The sequence below is a fragment of the Lepidochelys olivacea genome (genome assembly GCF_965140295.1).
Source record: "Lepidochelys olivacea isolate rLepOli2 genome assembly, chromosome: 6".
NCBI lineage: Eukaryota > Metazoa > Chordata > Testudines > Cheloniidae > Lepidochelys > Lepidochelys olivacea.
Genome location: NC_140416.1, coordinates 12,983,938 through 13,007,547, shown reverse-complemented (window position 1 = coordinate 13,007,547; position 23,610 = coordinate 12,983,938). Strand labels below are relative to the sequence as shown.

The following is a 23,610-nucleotide window of genomic DNA, read 5'->3' as shown; positions in this document are numbered from 1 at the left end:
ATGTTGTTACTGGGGATTTCTAACCCTACGTATTTCAGTCTGTTTTTGTGTGTGTGTATATAGTTATCTAATTTCCCTTGTAACTGTGGAAAATCCAGTCTTTGGGTTGGGGTTTAACTGCTTCACCTGGGGGTTGCTCCATTGACTCCAGATCTGGCCCCATGAAATTTTCTCACTGTTTAAATGAGAAAACAAAGCCCATTTTTCATGAGGTCAGTCATTCTTATCAGCATCAGGCCTCTCAGAAGGGCTCATTTAAATGTTAAGGGGTCCTGTATCGCTTGGGATCTTGGGTTTGTACTTTGGAAGCATCACATCTCCTGAAATGTTTGCTGACCTCACCCACTATCCTTCCTCTCAGGGCTAAATAAAACAAAAAGTTTCAAGGCAACATTTCAAAATAAATAAGCCACCATAAAAAAGTCTGTTCCCAAGTTTATTTTGTTTAACTGTAAATGGTTTTCTGTTGCTTCTTATGCGTGATTACATTAAAACAAGAATACTACTTTCTTAATGCACAATAGGGAGAGTAAATGACAGTCATGCTCTAAATAGAGCAGTTTAATTGTCTTCAACGGATTCTTATTTGGGGGGGAGAGACTCAGTTTAAACACTCAACATACATGCCAATCATTTATCTGTGTTTACAGCCTATTCTAAAGTAATTACTTCCTACTATGTAATACTCAGGTCCTGAATCTGCCCTTGTCTTGAATAAAGAAAGTTTCACTGGTGTAACTTAGGCTATGTCTACACTGTCAGATGTACAGCGCCAGGAGCTGCAGTGCCCCTCAGAGAGCGCTGCAGGGAAAGCGCTGCTGTGTGTTCACACTGCCAGCACAACGGCAGCTCTTGCAATGGCCACAGAGAGCAGTGCATTGTGGTAGCTATCCCAGCATGCAAGTGGCTGCAACATGCTTTTCAAATGGGGTGGTGTTGGGGGGAGTGTGACAGGGAGTGTGTTGTGTGTATGTGGGGGGAGAGAGAGTGGGTTTTGGGGGGACTGAGAGCATGTCAGATTTCCTAAAGAAACCTACAACATAACACCGAATGCACATTAATGATTGTTCCACACACTTGCTAATTAGTAGCTGAAATTGGATTCAAAGTCCCGATGGCAAGTTTAGAAACCAGTGTTCCAAAACAAGGAGAGACCTTGTAAAACAGAAAATTTGGATGCTCTGGTGTATTTGTGGTTGTGTTAAAATTGAATACTGCGACTTTAAATTTTGGGCACGGTTCCTGGACCTACTTGCATGCTAAGCAGCTCAGTGGGGGTGTAGCAGCAGTCAGTCAGCAGGTACCCAGTGAATTGTGCCTCTCTGTTATAGGCAGAAGCTGACATTCTCTCCTTCTGACTTTGGGGTTCTTATGTGTTTTTGTTCTGGTCTTAAGAAACAAATTAGCGAGACATTGCAAACTTCCCGCAAGAATCATTTATCTTTTTCTCTAACTTCTCTGCTTGTGTGCCAGAAAACCTAAAAGACACAATCTCATAAAAAAATGAAATAAAATTCTGCAGCCAAAAGTCCTAACTTCCCCCATACTAATTTCCCCCTATTCTTCCTGAAACCTTCTGGTCAACTGTTTGAAATGGGCCACCCTCATTGCCACGACAAAAGTGATTTTTCCTCCTCTGGTATCCTATTCTTAATTGAATTGTCTCGTTGGAACATGTCCATCTCAATGATATTTCATTTGCTGGGAGTCCCAACCAAAATGGGATAGTGGGGGAGTTCAGAGGTTGTTGTAGGGGGGTTACAGCATTGCCACGCTCACTTCCGTGCTACCCTCAGACCTGGGCTCTGAGGGCAGCTGCCAAGAATCTTTCTGAAGTTAGAGGAGGTTCTAAGATGTGCGGATGGGTCCCTGCTGCTGAGAGCACCTCAGCTGGGGTCTCCTACCTACTAGTCCCCTGGCAAATTAACGCAAGGACCAATTTGGGGGCATCCTTAAAAATGAACCCCTGAGCCCCAGAAGGAACTGAAAGGGAAGCCCTGAGCCCCAGCTGCAGATGCCGGGCAGACACCCAGAGTGCCGAGAGCAGTGGGGAGGGGCATGAAAGTCCTGAGCTCAGCACCCCAGGCTTGGCTGCAGTCACGGGGGTCAGAAGCCCTGAGCCCAGACACCCAGAGACATGGCTGGAGCAGAAGTTGCCAAGGCCAAACCCCTGAGCCCAACGCCGGGCTGATGCAGTGCATTCACTTCTGCATGCCTCTGGTGCATCTGATATCCCCAGCCCAGCAGACAAACAGCTAGGAGGCCCCGACTGGGTTCTCCTTGCTGGAGGGAACCCAGCAGGACAGGGAGATCGGATTTCACGGGGCAGGGCTAATTTGATCTCACCCAGAAAGGCACAACAAGAACCAACAGCTGTCAGTTGAAGCCAGAGAAATTCAAATGAGAAGTAAGTAAGCTCATAAGCTTTCATGAGCTACAGCTCACTTCATTGGATGCATTCAGTGGAAAATACATTGGGGAGATTTATATGCACAGAGAACATGAAACAATGGGTGTTACCATATGCACTGTAAGGAGAGTGATCAGGTAAGGTGAGCTATTACCAGCAGGAGAGCGGGGGAGAAAAAATCTTTTGTAGTGATAATCAAGGTGGGCCATTTCCAGCAGTTGACAAGACCCTCTGAGGAAGAGCGGGTGGTGGCGGGGGGATAAACATGGGGAAATAGTTTTACTTTGTGTAATGACCCATCCACTCCCAGGCTATATTCAAGCCTAAATTAATTGTATCCAGTTTGCAAATTAATTCCAATTCAGCAGTCTCTCACTGGAGTCTGTTTTTGAAGTTTTTTTGTTGAAGACTTGCCACTTTTAGGTCTGTAATCGAGTGACCAAAAAGATTGAAGTGTTCTTCAACCAGTTGTTGAATGTTATAATTCTTGACATCTGATTTGTGTCCATTTATTCTTTTACATAGAGACTGTCCAGTTTGGCCAATGTACATGGCAGAGGGGCATTGCTGGCACATGATGGCATATATCACGTCGGTAGATGTGCAGGTGAACGAGCCTCTGATAATGTGGCTGATGTGATGAGGCCCTATGATCGTGTCCCCTGAATAGATATGTGGACACAGTTGGCAACGGGCTTTGTTGCAAGGATAGGTTCCTGGGTTAGTGGTTCTGTGGTGTGGTGTGTAGTTGCTGGTGAGTATTTGCTTCAGGTTGGGGGCCTGTCTGTAAGCAAGGACTGGCCTGTCTCCCAAGATCTGTGAGAGTGATGGGTCATTCTTAAAGATAGGATGTAGATCCTTGATGATGCGTTGGAGAGGTTTTAGTTGGGGGCTGAAGGTGATGGCTAGTGGCATTCTGTTATTTTCTTTGTTGGGCCTGTCCTGTAGTAGGTAACTTCTGGGTACTCTTCTGGCTCTGTCAATCTGTTTCTTCAGTTCAGCAGGTTGGTATTGTAGTTGTAAGAATGCTTGATAGAGATCTTGTAGGTGTTTGTCTCTGTGTGAGGGGTTGGAGCAAATGCAGTTGTATCGTAGAGCTTGGCTGTAGATAATGGATTGTGTGGTGTGGTCTGGATGAAAGCTGGAGGCATGTAGGTAAGCATGGCGGTCAGTAGGTTTCCGGTATAGGGTGGTGTTTATGTGACCATCCCTTCTTAGCACCATAGTGTCCAGGAAGTAGATCTATTGTGCGGACTGGTCCAGGCTGAGGTTGATGGTGGGATGCAAATTGTTGAAATCATGGTGGAATTCCTAAAGGGCTTCTTTTCCATGGGTCCAGATGATGAAGATGTCATTCGTGTAGCGCAAGTAGAGTAGGGGCATTAGGGGATGAGAGCTGAGGAAGCATTGTTCTAAGTCAGCCATAAAAATGTTGGCATACTGTCGGGCCATGCGGATACCCATGGCAGTGCCGCTGATTTGAAGGTATATATTGTCCCAAATGTGAAATAGTTATAGGTGAGGACAAAGACAAAGTTCAGCCACCAGGTTTGCCATGACATTATCGGTGATACTGTTCCTGATGGCTTGTAGTCCATCTTTGTGTGGAATGTTGGTGTTGAGGGCTTCTACATCCATAGTGGCCAGGATGGCCTTTTCTGGAAGATCACCGATGGATTGTAGTTTCCCCAGGATGTCGGTGGTGTCTCGAAGATAGTTGGGAGTGCTGGTAGCGTAGGGCCTGGGGAAGAGGTGGATTCTCTGTTTCCTGGTATCCTCCCATCACAACTGGTTATCATTCTGGAAGGTGCCATGGCACCTTTTTGTGAATTACAAGCAATTGGGCTTAATATGGTGGTAAGCGTGTGCAATGTCATAGCCAGTGAAATAGAGGCTGGATTAGGAGATCAAATAGTTTCACAACCGATGCCTCTATGAAAAACTCAGTGTGGGGTGAGGCATAGACTCTGCTGTTTTACTGGGTGGCCTGCTTGCTCCCCAGAATCAATAATGAGCAAGTGGGGTGATCCAGGGTGCAGCTGAAACATCCAGCCGGGCTGGCCAGGGGCAGACATCAGGCCTGCAAGGGAAAGGTGAGTGTGGCAGTGACTTCACAAAGGCCTTTGGCAGGAACTCAGCCTATTGGGCAAAGATGATGAGGCGGGTGTGACCCCACAGAGCTCCCTTGACAACAGCCCGGCAGGACAGGGGTGCGGGGCAGGGGGAACCTCGGAGACCCCTGTAGCCTTGCTGCAGCAAGCCTCCATCTCGCAGTCTCTCAGTGGGGACCAAGAGACGGTTGGTGTGGAGGAGATTCTCGGGATTATTTTTATTACTGTATTGATTGTGTGGAAAGAAATCGTCATCTGTGTAGAAGGTAAGAAAAAATATAGGCTCTAAGTAGAAGATGGGGGACCCTATCCTAGCAGATTCAAAGGCATCCCCACCCTCCCAGTGAAAAAGTTTTTCCTAATATCCAAGCCTTCCACACTGCAACTTGAGATCAATGCTCCTTGTTCTGTCATCTGCCAGCTCTATGAATGTCATGAGAATCAATCTTTCATTAGGAAAATAATTCAAAAATACAAAGACAAAAAACGTGAAGTGAAATCAATCCATCCTGTTCTTCAGTGTCTGGGGGGTGTGGGCCTCGGAGGCCAGACTGAGACCCTCATTGGCTAGGGACACCCAGGAAGCCAGTAAAAAAATTCCAGTCCTCTTTGCAACCAAGCCTCCATAATCCAAGGAACACCTGAGGGCTGCGGGAGATAGAGGAGTGCTGAGAATGTCTAACTCATGATTGAAAATACAGAGATGTGTTACTGGCTTTGGATGGGGGACAAGTATCAAATCCGTTGGGGTTCTTGCCCCAAACAACAATCACCCATTGTCCTTTAGAGCACAAGGGCTCTCACACGCCTGACGTGCTCAAATCTCTTGCCTGCTAGGACTTAGAGAATTTTCTCCATCTCCACGATAGAGAGGGAAAGAGAAAAGAAGTGACCTCTCTTTGGTCACAAACCACGGTCATGCTGGAGCTAGAAAGAGAAGCATAAGAAAAAAGTTGTATGGAAATGTTTTGCATTTAAAACTGATTTCTTAAACAAAGGAAATTTGAAGTGTGGTTAGTGAACTAAAATGATACGTTCTGGTTTTCACGTGTTTCTAGATTTATGAACTAGTATATCCATCCCCTCACACCTAGTTTTTATCCATAGATTGAGGGAGGAAAAGAAGTTTGCTTGTTTTGTGAACTCTCAATGGCTTTCTTGAATTTCAGCGAACGAGTCATTGAACTGAACTCTTTGAATAAACTGAAAAGAAGACAATAGTTTCTGCACCTTCCAAGGAAGCTATTGCTGTCCAAAGCTGGCTTAGCATTTCAGCTAAGTTTGCTTCCAGGGCTTTAGCTATCATGTCAGTGGTGTGACTCTCTCAAAAACTTGGCAGTGAACATGTTCGATTTCATGTTATTGTTTCCTCTTCTATTTAGATTATTGAAGAGATTTTCATAAATTTTGTCCTTAATTTAAAATAGATGATTTTTTTTGTCAAGCTGGGCCTTACAAATCTGTAAGGATGAAGATTCCACCACCTCCATAGGTCACACTCAGGGCCAGGGAGGCTGGGAATTGAAGAAAATCACCAGTGAAAGCCAGGAGTCCAGATTCCCACCCCTCTGCCTCAGTCACAACAACAAGTCACACTCAGAGCCAGGGAGACTGGGAATCGAGTCCCGCTGGCACTTCCCAGCTCTGGAAGGGAGTGTTCCTCTAGTGGTTAGTGCGGGAGCCTGGACAAAGGCTCCATCCCCGGCTCTATCCCTGAGTCCCTCGGTGACCCTGGGGCAGTGGCTTCTCCTGCCCAGGCCTCTGTTTCCCTCACTGGGGCTGGGGACACTCCCCTACAGCCCTTGGGTCATCACGCTTCAGGAATGTGCTTGAGGTACGAGGAGACCTGGAGATGGGAGGTGTGCTGCTGGCCATAGGTCAGTGTTGTAAACCCCCGGTTGCTAGGCTGAGTTTATCCATCCCCTGACAATAAAACGTCATCTTGTTTTCACAGCCACTTTCGATCTGCAGGCTTCTACTCCCTGCTCTGCTGGCAGGGCGTTGGGCAGCACCCTTTCCAGCCCACCTTGGTGCAGGAGATCAAGGAGGAGGGCAAGAGACTAGGCCTCGGTGAGTATCTGCCACCCAGCACTTTCCCATCTAGAGCAAGTGAGTGGAGTTCTCCAGAGCCATCCCCAGTGTGGTGGGAATAGGCCAGCAAGAGGGCTCCCAGCCCTTCCCTTGCAGGAGATTTTTCCCCACGTCGAGAGTCTTTGGGGAGGGCAGAACCTGCCAGGTGCTGAACACCCACAACCGCAATCAGTGAAATCAGTGGGAAGTGAGGGCGACTCTTCCCTCCCAGCATTGGCACCTTGTGAACTTTCGCTGGGGACTGTCCGGGTGCTGCTCTTTCCCTGGCCTGGGAGGGAGCGGGGCCTTCTGGGGTGGAGGGAGCTGCTTGTCCAAACTAACAGAGAGCCCCACTGCTCTGAAAGGACGAGACTCCCCTGGTGTCACAGGGCCCCAGGGATGAGGGGGAACGTTGGGAGCAGCCTGTGCTGGGAGCTGCTGCCAGTGGGTGTGGACGGCAGCCCCCATGCCCTGGGGTGGGGTGTGTGGTGAGGAGAAATTGTCTCAGCGGAGGGGAGGTGGATGGAGGAACAGGCAGGCACATTAATGAGAGGCTGCCTTGAACCCAGACTCATGGCTGCTCCCCACTCATTCCCAGGATGCAGCGGCTGAGGCAAATTCTGAGGAGGAAGGCCGGGCTGGTGGCTCCAGAGCCGGTAGGGAGCAGCGTCCGGCTTTCCCAGGAGGAGAGCGGCCCCTCTGTCCCCGCGGGCGGGGAAGAGGCCAGTGGCCAGGCGAGGAGGAGGAGCTCCCTGGCTTTCTGGAGGAGGAGGAAGACACCAGCTCCCTTAGCATGCCCTGAGGCCCCTTCTGGTCCCAAATGGAGGTGGCCCAGGGTGATGCTCTGTAGGAGGGACCCAGGAGAGGGTGGGAGCCTGGGAAGGTGGCTCTGCAGCTTCCTTTACAGGAAGCAGAGGAGCCAGGAGCCGCACCCCAGTGCCCAACCGGAGCCATCCACCAGCCTGGCTACTGAGGAGCTCCCAGCCAGCCCAGAGCAGGAGCTCGGCGACTCTGGCACAGGGACCAGCAGCTCCTCCTTCTCCCGAGGGGCCAGCAGCCCCTCCGTGGGGTCTGAGAGCCCTGAGGCTGAAGGCTCCCTCTGTGCAGGTGAGGGGAGACCCACGGGACAGGGGGGAGGACAGGAGCAGCGGGGGACTAGTAACACCCTGTCAAGGTTTCTTCCCTACTCTGAACTTTACGGTACAGAGGTAGGGACCTGCCTGAAAGACCCCTAAGCTTATTTTTACCAGCTTAGGTTAAAAAAACTTTCCCAAGGTATAAACTTTGCCTTGTCCTTGAACAGTCTGCTGCCACCACGAAGCATTTTAAACAAAGAAAAGGGAAAGAGACCACTTGGAGACGTTTTCCCCCAAAATATTTCCCCCAGCCCTACACCCCCTTTCCTGGGGAAGGCTTCATAATAATTTTTACCAATTGGTACAGGTGAACACAGACCCAAAGTCTTGGATTTTAAGAACAATGAAAAATTAATTAGGTGTTTAAAAGAAGAATTTTAATTAAAGAAAAGAGAAAAGAATCACCTATGTAAAGTTAGGATGGTAAATACCTTACAGGGTAATTAGATTTAAAACAGAGAATTTCTTGAGGCAAAACCTTAAGTTACAAAAAGACACAAAAACAGGAATATACATTTCCTTCAAAGTTAGTAACAGCCCGTTTGTTGAGCCATTTATGAAACAGAATTGTTATTTGGTTTACATAAGCCACATTAGTTCAGGCCTTTTTTTAAGGGTTTGAAATTTTACTTTGTAAGTTTTAGGTGTAAATTGAAATTGGCGATTTGGCTGTATTGCGCTACAAATGGCCTGTAATATCTGGCCAAGCCTAAAAAGGATTGGACCAGTTTTTTTTTTTACTTTGGGACAGGCCACTTTTGGATAGCATTCACTTTGGCCTGTAGGGGGTTGATAGGTTCTTGACCCACCTGATGTTCAAGGTAAGCTACTCTGTTTAGGCCTATTTGACACTTTTTAGTCTTAACAGTTAGTTTTGCCTCCCTTATGCGCTTGAAGACTTTTTGTAGGTGTTCCAGGTGTTTTGCCCAGGATTCCAAAAATATGGCCACATCATCAAGGTCTGCGATTGCACATTTTTCCAATTCCGCTAGGAGACCATCGACAAGTTTTTGGAAGGTGGCGGGCGCATTCTGCAGCCTGAAAGAGAGCACATTAAATTCATACAGCCCGACATGTGTGATGAAGGCTGACCTTTTCTTGGCGGATTTATTTAGCGGTACCTGCCAGTACCCCTGGGTTAAGTCCAAGATAGGGATGAACTGGGCCCGTCCCAGTTTCTTCACTAGTTTATTTGTTCGTGGCATTGGATAGTTGTTTGGGAGCGTTACAGCATTTAGCTTATGGTAGTCCATGCAAAAACGTATTTCCCCATTTGGGTTGGGAACTAGAACCACTGGAGATGCCCATGCACTGCCAGAGGGGCGGATTACACCCATCTGTAACATATCCTGGATCTCCCGTTCTATAGCAGTTTTAGCTTGAGAAGACACCCGGTAAGGTTGGGCTCTAATTGGGTGAGCATTACCTGTGTCAGTGGAGTTGTATGCCCGTTCAGTCAGTCCTGGGTGGCTGAGAACGTCAGCGTGTAGCTAGTGCACAGCTCCTTGATTTGCTGTCGCTGCATATGCCCAAGGGTCATGGAGAGGTTTACCTTTTCCACACCACCGTCACTTTTTCCTTTGTAGTAGACACCTTTAGGCCACTCAGCGTTATCTCCTCCCTGGGCTGTAAACTGACAAATCTTTAATTCTCTGGAATAAAAGGGCTGTAGAGAATTAATATGGTACACCTTAAGCTTTCGGTTGGAGGTGGGGAATGCTATGAGAAAATTAACAGCTCCCAGGAGCTCTTGGACCATTAATGGCCCTTCCCACAATGCTTTTATTATGTGGGCCTAGAGTGCCTTCAAGACCATGACCTGGTCCCCTACACTGAAGGAACGCTTTCTGGCATGTTTATCATACCAGGCTTTTGGCTCTTTTTGAGCATCCTGTAGGTTTTCTTTAGCAAGGGCTAAAGAGGTTCGGCAGGTGTTTTGCAGGTTAGTTACAAGGTTCAGAATGTTAGTTCCTGGAGAAGGTGTAAACCCTTCCCATTGCTGCTTTACCAACTGTAATGGCCCCTTAACCTCGTGGCCATATACAAGTTCCAATGGTGAAAACCCTAAACTGGGATGTGGTACAGCTTTGTAGGCAAAGAGCAACTGCTGCAACACTAGGTCCCAATTATTGGAGTGCTTATTTACAAATTGACATATTATGGCCCCCAAAGTTTCATTAAACTTCTCCACCAGGCCATTTGTTTGATGGTGGTAAGGAGTGGCAACCAAGTGGTTCACCCCATGAGCTTCCCAAAGGCATTCCATTGTTCCTGCCAGGAAATTAGTTCCTGCATCTGTAAGGATGTCGGAGGGCCAACGTAATTACACTGGCAAAAATGTCTGCTAGTGCCTGGCACACACTTTTAGCCCTGGTGTTGCTTACAGCTACTGCTTCTGGCCATCGGGTGGCAAAATCCATGAAAGTCAGTATGTACTGCTTTCCTCTGGCTGTCTTTTTTGGAAAAGGAGCCAGAATATTTACAGCTACTTGCTGAAATGGAACCTCAATGATGGGGAGTGGCTGGAGAGGGGCTTTGACCTGGTCTTGGGGTTTTCCCACTCTGTGGCACACCTCACAAGACCGGACATAGGAAGAAACATTCTTGCCCATTCCCTCCCAGTGGAACGACTTTCCCAAATGGTTTTTGGTTCTGTTCACCCCAGCATGGCCACTAGGATGATCGCGGGCTAAGCTTAATAGCATTACCTGGTACTTAGTGGAACTACCAACTGTCTCTGAGGATGCCAGTTTTCCTCGTATCCACCAGAAAGAGTTTGCTTGTATCAAAGCCTGGATTGATTCAAAGAGTTGAGAGGCGGTGGGTTGTTGCGTGCCGCCGTCCAAGCTCTCTGGAGGCTTTGATCTGCTTTCTGTTTGGTCTGGAACTGTTCCCTTGATGCTGGAGACGTCAGTTCCTGATTGGATTGTGGACCTGGGCTTGGACCCTCTGGAAGCGATGCAGGTGATGGGGCTGTTTTAGTTGACTGTGAACCGCTCTTGGCTGGTGCACTATGTTGGGGTTTAGGCTCTGGCTGAGCCTCTTGTGTAGGGTTATTTGCTGCTGCCAGTGCAGTTGGGTGGGGCCCTCTGGTGTTGGGGTTGCAAGTACTGGATTCAGTGCTGGCATTGGTTCTGGTGCTGTTTTTTTTGCCAGTTCCAGTTCTGGGACTGGCTCTGTCTGGGTCTCTGTGACTGGATTCACTACTGCTGTTGCAGACGTTTGTATGGGGTCCGGTTCCAACATCTTTGAGTGGGTCCTGGTAGAAGTCTCTGGAACAGAGCTAGGTGTGACAGCTTGCTTAGCCTGGCTGCGGGTGACTATTCCCACCTTCTTGGCTACCTCCACATGATTGGCCAAGTCTTCCCTCAACAGCATGGGGATGGGATAATTATCATAGACTGCAAAAGTCCACGTTCCTGACCAGCCCTTGTACCGAACAGACAACTTGTCTGTAGGCAAGTCAAAACAGTTGGACTTGAAGGGTTGAATCATTACTTGGACCTCTGGGTCGATTACATTGGGGTCCACTAAGGAAGCATGGATAGCCAACACTCCGGTGTCCCTCCATTTTGTGACCTTCTTCCTGCCCACACTCACAGTTTCCCTCCGCTCTGAGGGTGTCTGGGAGGCATCTGGGCGTGAGGACCTCTGGTGTGATTTTGGTGCAATGAACTGTAATTTCCAGGGGTTCTTGGGGCAGTTGGCCTTTACATGTCCCGGCTTGTTACATTTAAAACTTTGCCCAGCTGACTGGTCACTGGGGCGAGGTGGGTTGCTGGAGAACGATGTGGTGGGACGACAAGGTGTCTGGAGTGTTCCTTGGAGTATAGCTGGGGCCTTGGGCTGCCCCTGGTAGTAGGGTGTGGTCTGAGGGTGTCCCTTCTGGTATCCGCTCCAACTGTGACCAGGGTTGTTCCTCTCTCCTCCCTCCACCCGTTTTGTTCCAGTTTGCCCCGCCTCTCTGGCAGTCTGGGACTGCTTGTATTGATCAGCATAAAAAGCAAGACTTCCTGCTGAGTCCATTATTTTTATCTCATAAGCACTGCTTTCTATCATCCTTGGACATATTCAGGAATTGCTCCAAATCCCATGTTCCTCCAAAGCTAGTTACATCCTGTCCATTGAGCCATTTCTCAAACAGATCTGTTCTCTGGTTTACATAAGCCACATTACTTAGTCCAGGTCCTCTCTTAAGGGCTTTCACTTTTACTCTGTAAGTTTCAGGTGTAACTTGAAATTGTTTTAAAACCAAACCCTTGGATTTATTATAGTTCAAAGCCTCCTCAATCGGCATCTTATTGAATATGTCCAGAGCTCTTCCAGGCAATTTTGCAGCCGATCTGGTCATCTTGTGAGCTTCAGGGATTTGATAGAGTGTGCACAGTCTCTCAAAGGTGAGAAAATAATCAGCAATATCACTGGATTCATTATACTGTGGACATAGTGTAATGGATTGTTGGGGAAGGATTGTTAGGGTTATTTGGTATATTCTGCCGAGCCTTTGCCTTCTCCATCTCCAGTGTATGCTTCCTCTCTTTTTCCTTCTCCTCCTCTGCAAGCTTCCGTTCTTTTTTCCTCTCCTCCATTTCTTTTTCTTTTGCCTTCATTTTCTCTGTCTGAGTTCGACCCATCTTTTATGTTCCTTTTGTTTTTCCTCAGCCTCAAATCTGGCTAACTGCAGCTTCTGTTGAACATAGCATTCTGTCCTCCTAACCTCTCTGTTTTTAACTCACTTTACACCCAAGAGTTAGAAATAAAGCAAAAAAACCAAAAACCCTGACTTGTAAAATGTTGCTGTGCTGTAACCTGATACCTTTCTTCTTTGATAGCTGTTCTCAGCCTACAGAAAACTCCTACAGAAAAATTAATTAGGTTTTTAAAAGAATTTTAATTAAAGTAAAGGTAAAAGAATTACCTCTGTAAAATCAGGATGGTAAATACCTTACAGGGTAATCGGATTTAAAACATAGAGAATCCTTCTAGGCAAAACCTTAAGTTACAAAAAGACACAAAAACAGGAATATACATTCCCTCCAACACAAGCTTATTTTACCAGCCATTAAACAAAAGAAAATCTAACACATTTGCTAATTAGATGACTTACTAACTTAACAGGAGGTGGAAGGCTTGCATTTCTGATTTGTCCCCAGCAACAGCATTACACAGACAGACAGAACCCTTTATTAGCCCCCCGCCCTCCTCCAGATTTGAAAGTATTTTGTTCCCTCATTGGTCATTTTGGGTTAGGTGCCAGCGAGGTTATCTTAGCTTCTTAACCCTTTAGAGGTGAAAGGGTTTTGCCTCTGGCCAGGAGGGATTTTATAGCACTGTATACACAAAGGTGGTTACCCTTCCCTTGATATTTATGACACACCCTGTGCCCATTGGCTCACCAAGGCGCCAGGACTGAGCCACGGGAGCCCCACTGACACCAGTGGGAGTGGCCCAGCCACACTCCATGGCAGGAGATGCTGGGCAGAGTTGGGGGAGCTCCAGCCTCCCCTGGTAATGTTGGGCGGGGGCTGATGGCCACGGGGCCCTGAGGCTGATGGGGCTGAGGTCATCTCTGGGAAGGGCAGGGTGGGGACCTCGATGCCATGGGGTTCCTTGTTGAGGATGGGGGACATTGAGCCATTTCTCTACCCTGCATTCTCACAGCAGTAGCATAAATAATGCTTTTCTCCTTCTCTCCCTGGTGCAGAGACCCTCAGTGCCCAGCTGGAGGATGAGGAGGAGGAGGAGAAGGATGTGTCCCCTGAACAAGACACCATCAGGGTCATCCAGCAGCACCTCCAGGGCAGAGTTGAGGTACAAAAATCTTCCAGCTGCACTGCCCCCAAGTCTGTCCTGCCCCTTGTTCCATCCCCACCCACATTCGGGGTCTTGTCCCAGAGAATCCATCACCCGCAATGGGGGGCACTTCTCCCCTGTTACCTGGCACGCCAAAGTGGGGGTGTTCATCTCATGCAGGCCAAGGTGTCCGCTCCCCGCAGACACTGCCCCAGTTACAACCCCAGTCTGTGCAGGGTGACACTGGTTTTGGGAAGAGGGGCGGCTTTCCCTGTCCAACTCCAGGGAGGTCCTGAGACCTGGAGCTTTTGTAGGTGGGGTGGGGAGGTCCCTACCTGACCATCTCTCTCTCTCTCTCTATCTCCCCCAACCCCACTCGTAGTGGGTGGAGGACAGGGCCAAACAGCTCCGCTTCCTCCACGCTGTCCCACGTCTGTGCTTCTCGGCACAGCAGCAGGGGTGGGACACTCTGGAGCCGCACTTCTCCAAAGCGGCCCTTGTGGAGAGCATTGCGGTGAGTGGGACCCCGTGCCCGGCTCCTGGGGTGAGGGAGCCCAACATGGGAGGAAGAGTTAGTGGGGATGGAGGGGGAAGCAGAGGACAGGGCTTCCTGGGGCTGAGGGCTGGGGAGCAGGGAAAGAGGAAATTCTGACACTGATGAGGAACTGGCAGTGGGGAAATTGTAAGGCCGGAGGGGCAGCTGAGGTGGGATTGGGTGGGAGAGGGGAAAGGAAAGAGTAAGTTTGATGGATGGGAGGAATGGGGAGGCCAGCTGGTTGGGGGTGGGGGTGACACTGACTGTTTCTGCAGAGCACTTTTGGCCTCCTCCCTGGGAAGCGCCTGTGGGTCTACAGGGCCTGAATCTCACATGCAATTTTATCTCCTTGGGGTCTCTCAGGAGCTGATTGAAGATCTGCCCATGGTGTCTGAGCCGAGCTCCATCATCTCCAGCTCCATGGCCGCGGTTTGCAGCCTCAGGTACCAGGACCCTCCCATCCAGCTGCCCTAACTCTGGTGCAGATCCTCTTGGGCCTAGATTAACCCCAGCCGTGGCTGTTTGCATCCCCCAGCAGAGGAGGTGGGAACATCCCCTATTTCCTGGCTGGGGGTGATTTCACTCCCGTAACGTGACAGTGGCCATAGGGAGGGATCATTGCAGGGGAGGAGGGTCATGTGCATGACACTGCCAGCGCCACTCCGGTGCTGCCAAGCATAACACGGGCTCCTCTCTCCCGCCAGCAAACTGAAGCCACCACTTGCCCAGGAGCTGGAGTCACGCCTCCTGCGGGCTCTGCTGTACACCATTTTCACCATGGGCACGGGGCAGGACACCACCCACTTCCAGGTAGGTCATGATCCTACTTCTCTGTCCCAGGAGCAGGAGCGGCCTCTGGTCCCTGCTCCCTCGCTTTGATGGAGCTGCTGAGAATAGGGGAGGGGTGAGCAGAGCGGGGGGCAAGCCCGGGCAGGGCGTGTGGGTTGGGGGGGGATGACACAAACTGCAAGGGAGGGCCCCTTCCCGCCAGTGAGGATTGCGTTACCCCTCTGTGGCTGATCCCAGCCTTCCCTCTTCTCCTCATTCTGTGCTCTGCTGCCTGGACTTTCCCAGGGATCCTACCTCCCACCCATTGCGGTTTGGCTTTTCCATATTCTGCTGGGTACCAGGCCCTGCGCAGAGAACTGCTAAGGGCAAGGATTGAAGAGCCAGCAGGCATCCAGCCATGAACTCTTGCTAAGTGTCCCTGCAGTGATGTGAATGGCAGAGGCCAGGATGTACCTTTTGGGTCTGGCCAGGGCTCCCCAGAGAACCCTCCTGGTCCCCTGAGAGGGGTAGCCCCATGTCCCATGACTGACGGGTGCTCCCTCTTCTTGCAGGCTGTCAAGGTTCCTTCCCCACTCTGAACTCTAGGGTACAGTTGTGGGGACCTGCATGAAAACCTCCTAAGCTTACTTTTACCAGCTTAGGTTAAAACTCCCCCAAGGTACAAACTATTTTACCCTTGGATTTCCACTACCACCACCACTACACTTTATCTGGGTTTACTGGGAAAACGTAGTTTGGACACGCCTTTCCCCCCAAAATCCTCCCAACCCTTGCACCCCACTTCCTGGGGAAGGTTTGGTAAAAATCCTCACCAATGTGCATAGGTGACCACAGATCCAAGCCCTTGGATCTGAGAAGAATGAAAAAGCATTCCGTTTCCTTACAAGAAGACTTTTAATAGAAGTAAAAAGAAAAGAATTACCTCTGTAAAATCAGGATGGTAAATACCTTACAGGGTAATTAGATTCAGAACATAGAGAATCCCTCGAGGTCAAACCTTAAGTTACAAAAAAGACACACAGACAGGAATAGTCATTCTATTCAGCACAGCTCTTTTCTCAGCCATTTCAAGGAATCATAATCGAACACATACCTAGCTAGATTACTTACGGCTAGATTCTCACTGGAAAGTATTAAGGGAGACTATGTTAGGCTGGGGAGGACGCTTAAGGAAATTGAGGCTCAGGTGATCTTTAGTGGGATTCTGCCTGTTCCTAGAGAAGGGCAACAAAGGTGTGACAAGATTATGACTATCAATAGATGGCTTAGGCAGTGGTGCTATAAGGAGGGCTTTGGGATGTATGGCCATTGGGAGGCATTCATGGATAGAGGACAGTTCTCTCGGGATGGACTTCATCTGAGTAGGGAAGGAAATAGACTTCTAGGATGGAGGCTGGCACAACTGATTAAGAGAGCTTTAAACTAGGAATTTGGGGGAGATGGTTGGGAGATGTCCAGGTAATCTCCACGCCAGAATTTAGCATAGAGTGGAAAGAAAATGAAGTAAGAGTGGATACAGCTGTAGGTAGGAGGAAGGGCAGTGTAGATACAAGTCTAATAGGTTATACTGGTAGTAAAATAACCGTGCCTAATAGGGTACAGAATGTGAGTGAGGCCAAACAGCAAAAATTAAGATGTTTGTACACTAATGCAAGGAGCCTAGGTAACAAAATGGAGGAACTAGAGTTACTGGTGCAGGAAGTGAAACCAGATATTATAGGTATAACAGAGACCTGGTGGAATAGTAGTCATGACTGGGCTACAGGTATTGAAGGGTATGTGCTGTTTAGGAAAGACCGAAAAAAAGGTAAAGGTGGTGGAGTAGCACTGTATATCAATGATGAGATAGAATGTAAAGAAATAAGAAGCGATGAAATGGATATGACTGAGTCTGTCTGGGCAATAATTAAATTGGGGAAGAAAACTATTAGAGCCTCCCCTGGGATAGTGCTTGGGGTGTGCTATAGACCGCCGGGATCTAATTTGGATATGGATAGAGCCCTTTTTAATGTTTTTAATAAAGTAAATACTAATGGAAACTGTGTGATCATGGGAGACTTTAACTTCCCAGATATAGACTGGAGGATGAGTGCTAGTAATAATAATAGGGCTCAGATTTTCCTAGATGCGATAGCTGATGGATTCCTTCAACAAGTAGTTGCTGAACCGACTAGAGGGGATGCCATTTTAGATTTGGTCTTGGCGAGTAATGAGGATCTCATAGAGGAAATGGTTGTAGGGGATAATCTTGGCTCAAGTGATCATGAGCTAATTCAGTTCAAACTGAATGGAAGGATTAACAAAAATAAATCTGCAACTAGGGTTTTTGATTTCAAAAGGGCTGACTTTCAAAAATTAAGGAAATTAGTTAGGGAAGTGGATTGGACTGAAGAATTTATGGGTTTAAAGGTAGAGGAGGCCTGGGATTATTTTAAATTAAAGCTGCAGAAGCTATCGGAAGCCTGCATCCCAAGAAAGGGGAAAAAATTCATAGGCAGGAGTTGTAGACCAAGCTGGATGAGCAAGCATCTTAGAGAGGTAATTAAGAAAAAGCAGAAAGCATATAGGGAGTGGAAGAAGGGAGGGATCAGTAAGGAAAGCTACCTTATTGAGGTCAGAATATGTAGGGATAAAGTGAGACAGGCTAAAAGTCAAGTAGAGTTGGACCTTGCAAAGGGAATTAAAACCAATAGTAAAAGGTTCTATAGTCATATAAATAGGAAGAAAACAAAGAAAGAAGAAGTGGGACCGCTAAAAACTGAGGATGGAGTGGAGGTCAAGGATAATCTAGGCATGGCCCAATATCTAAACAAATACTTTGCCTCAGTCTTTAATAAGACTAAAGAGGATCTTAGGGATAATGGTAGCATGATAAATGGGAATGAGGATATGGAGGTAGACATCACCATATCTGAGGTAGAAGCGAAACTCAAACAGCTTAATGGGGCTAAATCGGGGGGCCCAGATAATCTTCATCCAAGAATATTAAAAGAATTGGCACAAGAAATTGCAAGCCCATTAGCAAGAATTTTTAATGAATCTGTAAATTCAGGGGTTGTACCATATGATTGGAGAATTGCTAACATAGTTCCTATTTTTAAGAAAGGGAAAAAAAGTGATCCAAGTAATTATAGGCCTGTTAGTTTGACATCTGTAGTATGCAAGGTCTTGGAAAAAATTTTGAAGGAGAAGGTAGTTAAGGACATTGAAGTCAATGGTAAATGGGACAAAATACAACATGGTTTTACAAAAGGTAGATCGTGCCAAACCAACCTGATTTCCTTCTTTGAGAGAGTAACAGATTTTTTAGATAAAGGAAACGCAGTGGATCTAATTTATTTAGATTTTAGTAAGGCGTTTGATACTGTGCCACATGGGGAATTATTAGTTAAATTGGATAAGATGGGCATCAATAGGAAAATTGAAAGGTGGATAGGGAATTGGTTAAAGGGGAGACTACAACGGGTCCTACTGAAAGGTGAACTGTCAAGTTGGAGGGAGGTTACCAGTGGAGTTCCTCAAGGATCAGTTTTGGGACCAATCTTATTTAATCTTTTTATTACTGACCTGGGCACAAAAAGTGGGAGTGTGCTAATAAAGTTTGCAGATGATACAAAGCTGGGAGGTATTGCTAATTTAGAGAAAGACAGGGATACCCTACAGGAGGATCTGGATGACCTTGTAAACTGGAGTAATAGGAATAGGATGAAATTTAATAGTGAGAAGTGTAAGGTCATGCATTTAGGGATTAATAACAAGAATTTTAGTTATAAGCTAGGGACGCATCAACTAGAAGTAACGGAGGAGGAAAAGGACCTTGGAGTATTGGTTGATCATAGGTTGACTATGAGCTGCCAATGTGATATGGCTGTGAAAAAAGCTAATGTCGTCTTGGGATGCATCAGGAGAGGTATTTCCAGTAGGGATAAGGAGGTTTTAGTACCGTTATATAAGGCACTGGTGAGACCTCACCTGGAATACTGTGTGCAGTTCTGGTCTCCCATGTTTAAGAAGGATGAATTCAAACTGGAACAGGTACAGAGAAGGGCTACTAGGATGATCCGAGGAATGGAAAACTTGTCTTATGAAAGGAGACTCAGGGAGCTTGGCTTGTTTAGCCTAACTAAAAGAAGGTTGAGGGGAGATATGATTGCTCTCTATAAATATATCAGAGGGATAAATACCAGAGAGGGAGAGGAATTATTTAAACTCAATACCAATGTGGACACAAGAACAAATGGATATAAACTGGCCACTAGGAAATTTAGATTAGAAATTAGACGAAGGTTTCTAACCATCAGAGGAGTGAAGTTTTGGAATAGCCTTCCGAGGGAAGTAGTGGGGGCAAAAGATCTATCTTGCTTTAAGATTAAACTCGATAAGTTTATGGAGGAGATGGTATGATGGGATAACATGGTTTTGGTAATTAAATATTCATGGTAAATAGGCCCAATGGCCTGTGATGGGTTTTTAGATGGGGTAAGATCCAAGTTACCCGGGAAAGAATTTTCTGTAGTATCTGGCTGATGAATCTTGCCCATATGCTCAGGGTTTAGCTGATCGCCATATTTGGGGTCGGGAGGGAATTTTCCTCCAGGGCAGATTGGAAGGCCCTGGAGGTTTTTCGCCTTCCTCTGTAGCATGGGGCACGGGTCACTTGCTGGAGGATTCTCTGCTCCTTGAGGTCTTCAAACTACAATTTGAGGACTTCAATAGCACAGATATAGGTGTGAGGTCTTTTTTAGGAGTGGTGGGTGAAATTCTGTGGCCTGCATTGTGCAGGAGGTCAGACTAGATGATCATAATGGTCCCTTCTGACCTAAATATCTATGAATCTATGAATCTATGACTCCATTCCTGTTCTGTCTCCGGCAAAAGCATCACACAGACAGACACAGACCCTTTGTTTTTCTCCCTCCTCCCAGCTTTTGAAAGTATCTTGTCTCCTCATTGGTCATTTTGGTCAGGTGCCAGCGAGGTTACCTTTAGCTTCTTAACCCTTTACAGGTGAGAGGATTTTTCCTCTGGCCAGGAGGGATTTTAAAGGGGTTTACCCTTGCCTTTATATTTATGACACAGGCTCTGCACAACACCTACATAGAGAGCCTGGACACCATGCTCGGGGGCCTGCTGGCAGAGACCCCCACCACGGACAAGCTGCAGCACCTCTTGGAGGTGAGCAGAATGGGAGGGTCTGGGGGGGAATTTACCATGAACCCCGTGGGAGGGCTGCAAAGGAGAGACTAGAAGAACCATGTTTCCATTGTGTCCTCCCAGCTTGGACCCAGATGGCCATGCTTTCCCAGAGCCATCAGTGCAGTTGAATGTTGGGACCCTTCCGCCATCTGGGGTAGCGGTGGCGGGGAAGGGACGGGGGAAGAGGGAAGGAGCTGGGACTGTCAGCCAGAGCTCTGCACGGTTCCATTGAGCACTAACAGTGAGCACCAGGCCTGGCTGGGGACTGACAGACTGAAACCCCTGTGCGATCTGGGACACAGGCCTCTGAGAAAAGTTACTGGCTCCTTTCTAGGGAGAGCCTGAGATACAGGAGAAGACTCGGGGAATCAGCTCTTCTGTCCTAGGGACACGGCAGTTCCCGGAGCGATTGTCCCCACGGCCCCTCCATCCATCCTACCAAGGCCTCTGGAGCTGGGGTCTGGGGGCCCAGGGCATGTGCCTCGATCCTGATGGGCTGTTGATGGATCAGGGGTTCAGAGCAAATAGACCAGCCCCAAGGCTGAGCTTTGTCCCAGGCTGGAGAGACAGTGACAGCTTGTGCCCAGCAAGATGTGGGCAGTGTCATGAACCCCCACATGAGGAGTCAGATATTCCACCCTGAGCACAAGTTCTCCGCCCCATGTGGAGTGGGAGAGGCTCGTTTGTAGAGCATGTAAGCCTGCCGGCTGACCCTCCCCTGCCTTCTTCTCCCGCAGCACCTCCATTTCTGGCTCGACTCCAGAAACACCCAGGAGAGAGCTAGGGCCATACGGAGCAGCGCTGCCCTGCTCCGATTTGCCACCTCCCTCTCTGGATTTGACGTAAGTGACCTTTGACCCCAGCATCCTGCAGAGCCAGGGCTTGAGTCAAGTTCCTCATCCCCTGGTTAAGTGGTCCCCCCTGGCTCCGTAAGGGACTGCGACATTCCATAGGCCACTGGCTGGCAGGGTCGTGCCTGGCCTCAGTGCCCTTGTTACTCTGGAGAAGCCTGGCAGCTGGTGCTCATAGAGGGCCCAGGCCGTGGGTCCCTTTGCTTCAAGCTCCCTTGGGGGCAGAGAGAAAGAGGGCTCTAGGTCCTCTCCCCCAGTGCCTCCTGCAGATGGATGGGAGCAGAGCTCTAGCCCAGGAGAGCTGGGGAGCTGAAGGCAGAATGTTGATGGATTCCCCCCTTCTCCTCCTCCACCAGACCTCCTCCGATTTCCCCAAGGCGGGCAACTTTGTGCTGCGGCTGGGTCTCTACATCTCTGACCCAGCCGATGACATCAGCCGGCAAGCCAGGGATGGGATCTATTGGCTGCAGAGGCTCCTGCTGCAGAGGAGGGGTAAGAAACCCAGCTGGGCAATGGGACCCCATAGAAATGAGTCCCTTGGAGACTAGCTCCAGCTGGCCATTGGGACACCAATAGAACTAAGGCCTCTGCTCTTAGACCAACTGCAGCAGGGCAGAGGGCCCCCAATGGAAAGAAGGCCCCTGTTTTGGGCCCCCCACTTACTGGCCAAGGGACCCTACAGAAAGAAGCTCCCTCCTCTGAGACTGACCCCAGCTTAGATGATGACTCACACTCATCTCCCTAATTCAGGGAGAGAGGAAGGGGACGAAGATGCCAGGGAAGTTGGCTGCTTTACCTCATAGCCTGGCTCTGCCCTCCAGTCCAGAGAAATCAGCCCCCCCCAGGGGGCTGCCAGCTGGTGGGGGGACAGGAACGGACCTATTGAGACACATGGAGGGAAAGAGCCCATCATGAAGGCTGGGGCAGGGACCACAGGGGATGGACACAAAGCTTGTAGAATGTCACCAGTTGGGTAGCTAGGGCCAGATCCTGAAGTCAGTGGCTGTGGGGCGTTTTCAGCATTAGCAGCCACCATTAACAGGCACCCATGCCCAGAGCACAATGACCCTAAGGGTCACCTGATTACTGTGATGAATGAGACAAATCCCCCTTCAGGTACTAAACCACCTGGTGGGGACCCTGAGAGTCCATTGGGCCGTGGATGCCATGAGAACCCCAGCCAGTGTTCACCCAGCAAAGGGAAGAGAAGGAAACAGGCACTAAAGCCAGATGCCAAACCTCCCCAATGGGTGTGTCTTTCTCCCCCAGGGCTGAACATCAGAGAGGAGAGCGATCTGTGGTGTCGGGACGGGCTCCAAGACACCGAGCGCCTGGCGTACAGGAACATGGCCAGGGTGGGGGAGGTAAGGACTCTCCGCCAGGGCATTGCAGTAGCTCAGGTGTGGAGCTGTCTCCCCCTGCAGTGAGTGTGTCCTGTAGGGGGAGGGATAGCTCAGTGGTTTGAGCATTGGCCTGCTAAACCTAGGGTTATGAGTTCAATCCTTGAGGGGGCTATTTAGGGACCTGGGACAAAAATCTGTTGGATGATTTAGTTGGGGATTGGTCCTGCTTTGAGCAGGGGGTTGGACTAGATGAACTCCTGAGGTCCCATCCAAACCTGATATTCTATGATACTTATTTCCAGCAGACAGTGTTTGGCTGCAAGAGGCCGAGGAGCCTGGGCTGGACCCTTGCGAACGGTCCAGGCTTGTGTGTGTTGCATGGATCCATGGTTACATGGCATAAAAGGGATCCTCTGGTGGGTTGAGTTAATGAAGGATTGTATCTCCAGGAATCTGGCTCTGCTCACTGCCTCCCTGGCTGACACCCTGGTGCCTGAGAGGTGAGCCCCTGGGTCAGTGAGTTGGGAAGCTCACACCAGCAATTGCTGGACCAGATCCTTGTTGGATTCCCTGCACCTCTGGAAGCACAGGCAGGGTGTGGGGTTTGCCGAGCACCAGGGCGAGTCAGGAAGCAGAACCTGCCCCTGCCCTGGGCGTTGTGTGAGGGACACTGAGCTTCTTTCCTGGGCTGAGTCACTGCAGCATATGTGACGCTCGTGGGATTGTCGGTGGGATGGGGAGCAGGAACGGAAGCAGATGGAAAAGGCCCCTAACCTCTAGCGGGTGAGCTGCAGGAAATAGCGCTGCTGGGAGCAGTCGCGGGTCCTTTGTTGTCTTTGTGAGCTGGGTTCCAGAGCGCGCAGACACGTTCCCAGCATGTCATGGCACCTGTGGTGACTCCTGCTCCAGAAAGAGCTATTCCTCAGTGCCTGCAACCTCTTCCTGAAGGGGGTTCCTTGGTCCATGGGACCCCAAAAGTTGGCTGCCCCAGGACTCTTGTCCACCTTGTGAGATACTAGAGGGATTTGGAGCCTGGTTCTGGACAATTGACAAGGGCTCTGGTGCTGTTGGTTTTAGGTCTTTGGAGAGATCTTCACGGAAGGCCAGAAAAGATCTTTCCTCCAGGCAGCGCTTCTGGCCATACATGACCCCCAGCTCCGTGTCAGCCAGGCTGGGCTTGTGCTGACATATTCTATCCTGGGGGAAGCCGGCCAGCTGATCGGGAATGAGGTAACCAAAGAAGGATCAATTGGGGAGGGGCACCCAGGGCCTTTCACCTCCAGGCCATTGACAGTCACTCCCATCCCATCCCATCCCCTTGCACTGACCTGGGAGCAAGGAGAGGATGAACCCGGGCAGGTGCCATTGGTAGGTGT

The 23,610-nt window shown here is 49.0% G+C and overlaps 1 pseudogene across 1 annotated transcript in view; it reads left to right on the top strand.

Annotated features, from left to right (window-relative positions):
• LOC311522750 (interferon-induced very large GTPase 1-like) overlaps positions 1-23,610 on the top strand; it is a 52,132-nt pseudogene that overhangs the window by 27,747 nt on the left and 775 nt on the right. Inside the window, exons 2-10 of the transcript in view lie at positions 13,903-14,034; positions 14,419-14,498; positions 14,760-14,865; positions 15,396-15,404; positions 19,924-20,019; positions 20,778-20,882; positions 21,248-21,383; positions 22,161-22,255; positions 23,312-23,464. The product of the transcript in view is annotated as an interferon-induced very large GTPase 1-like (transcript). The remainder of the gene's footprint in view (positions 1-13,902; positions 14,035-14,418; positions 14,499-14,759; positions 14,866-15,395; positions 15,405-19,923; positions 20,020-20,777; positions 20,883-21,247; positions 21,384-22,160; positions 22,256-23,311; positions 23,465-23,610) is intronic.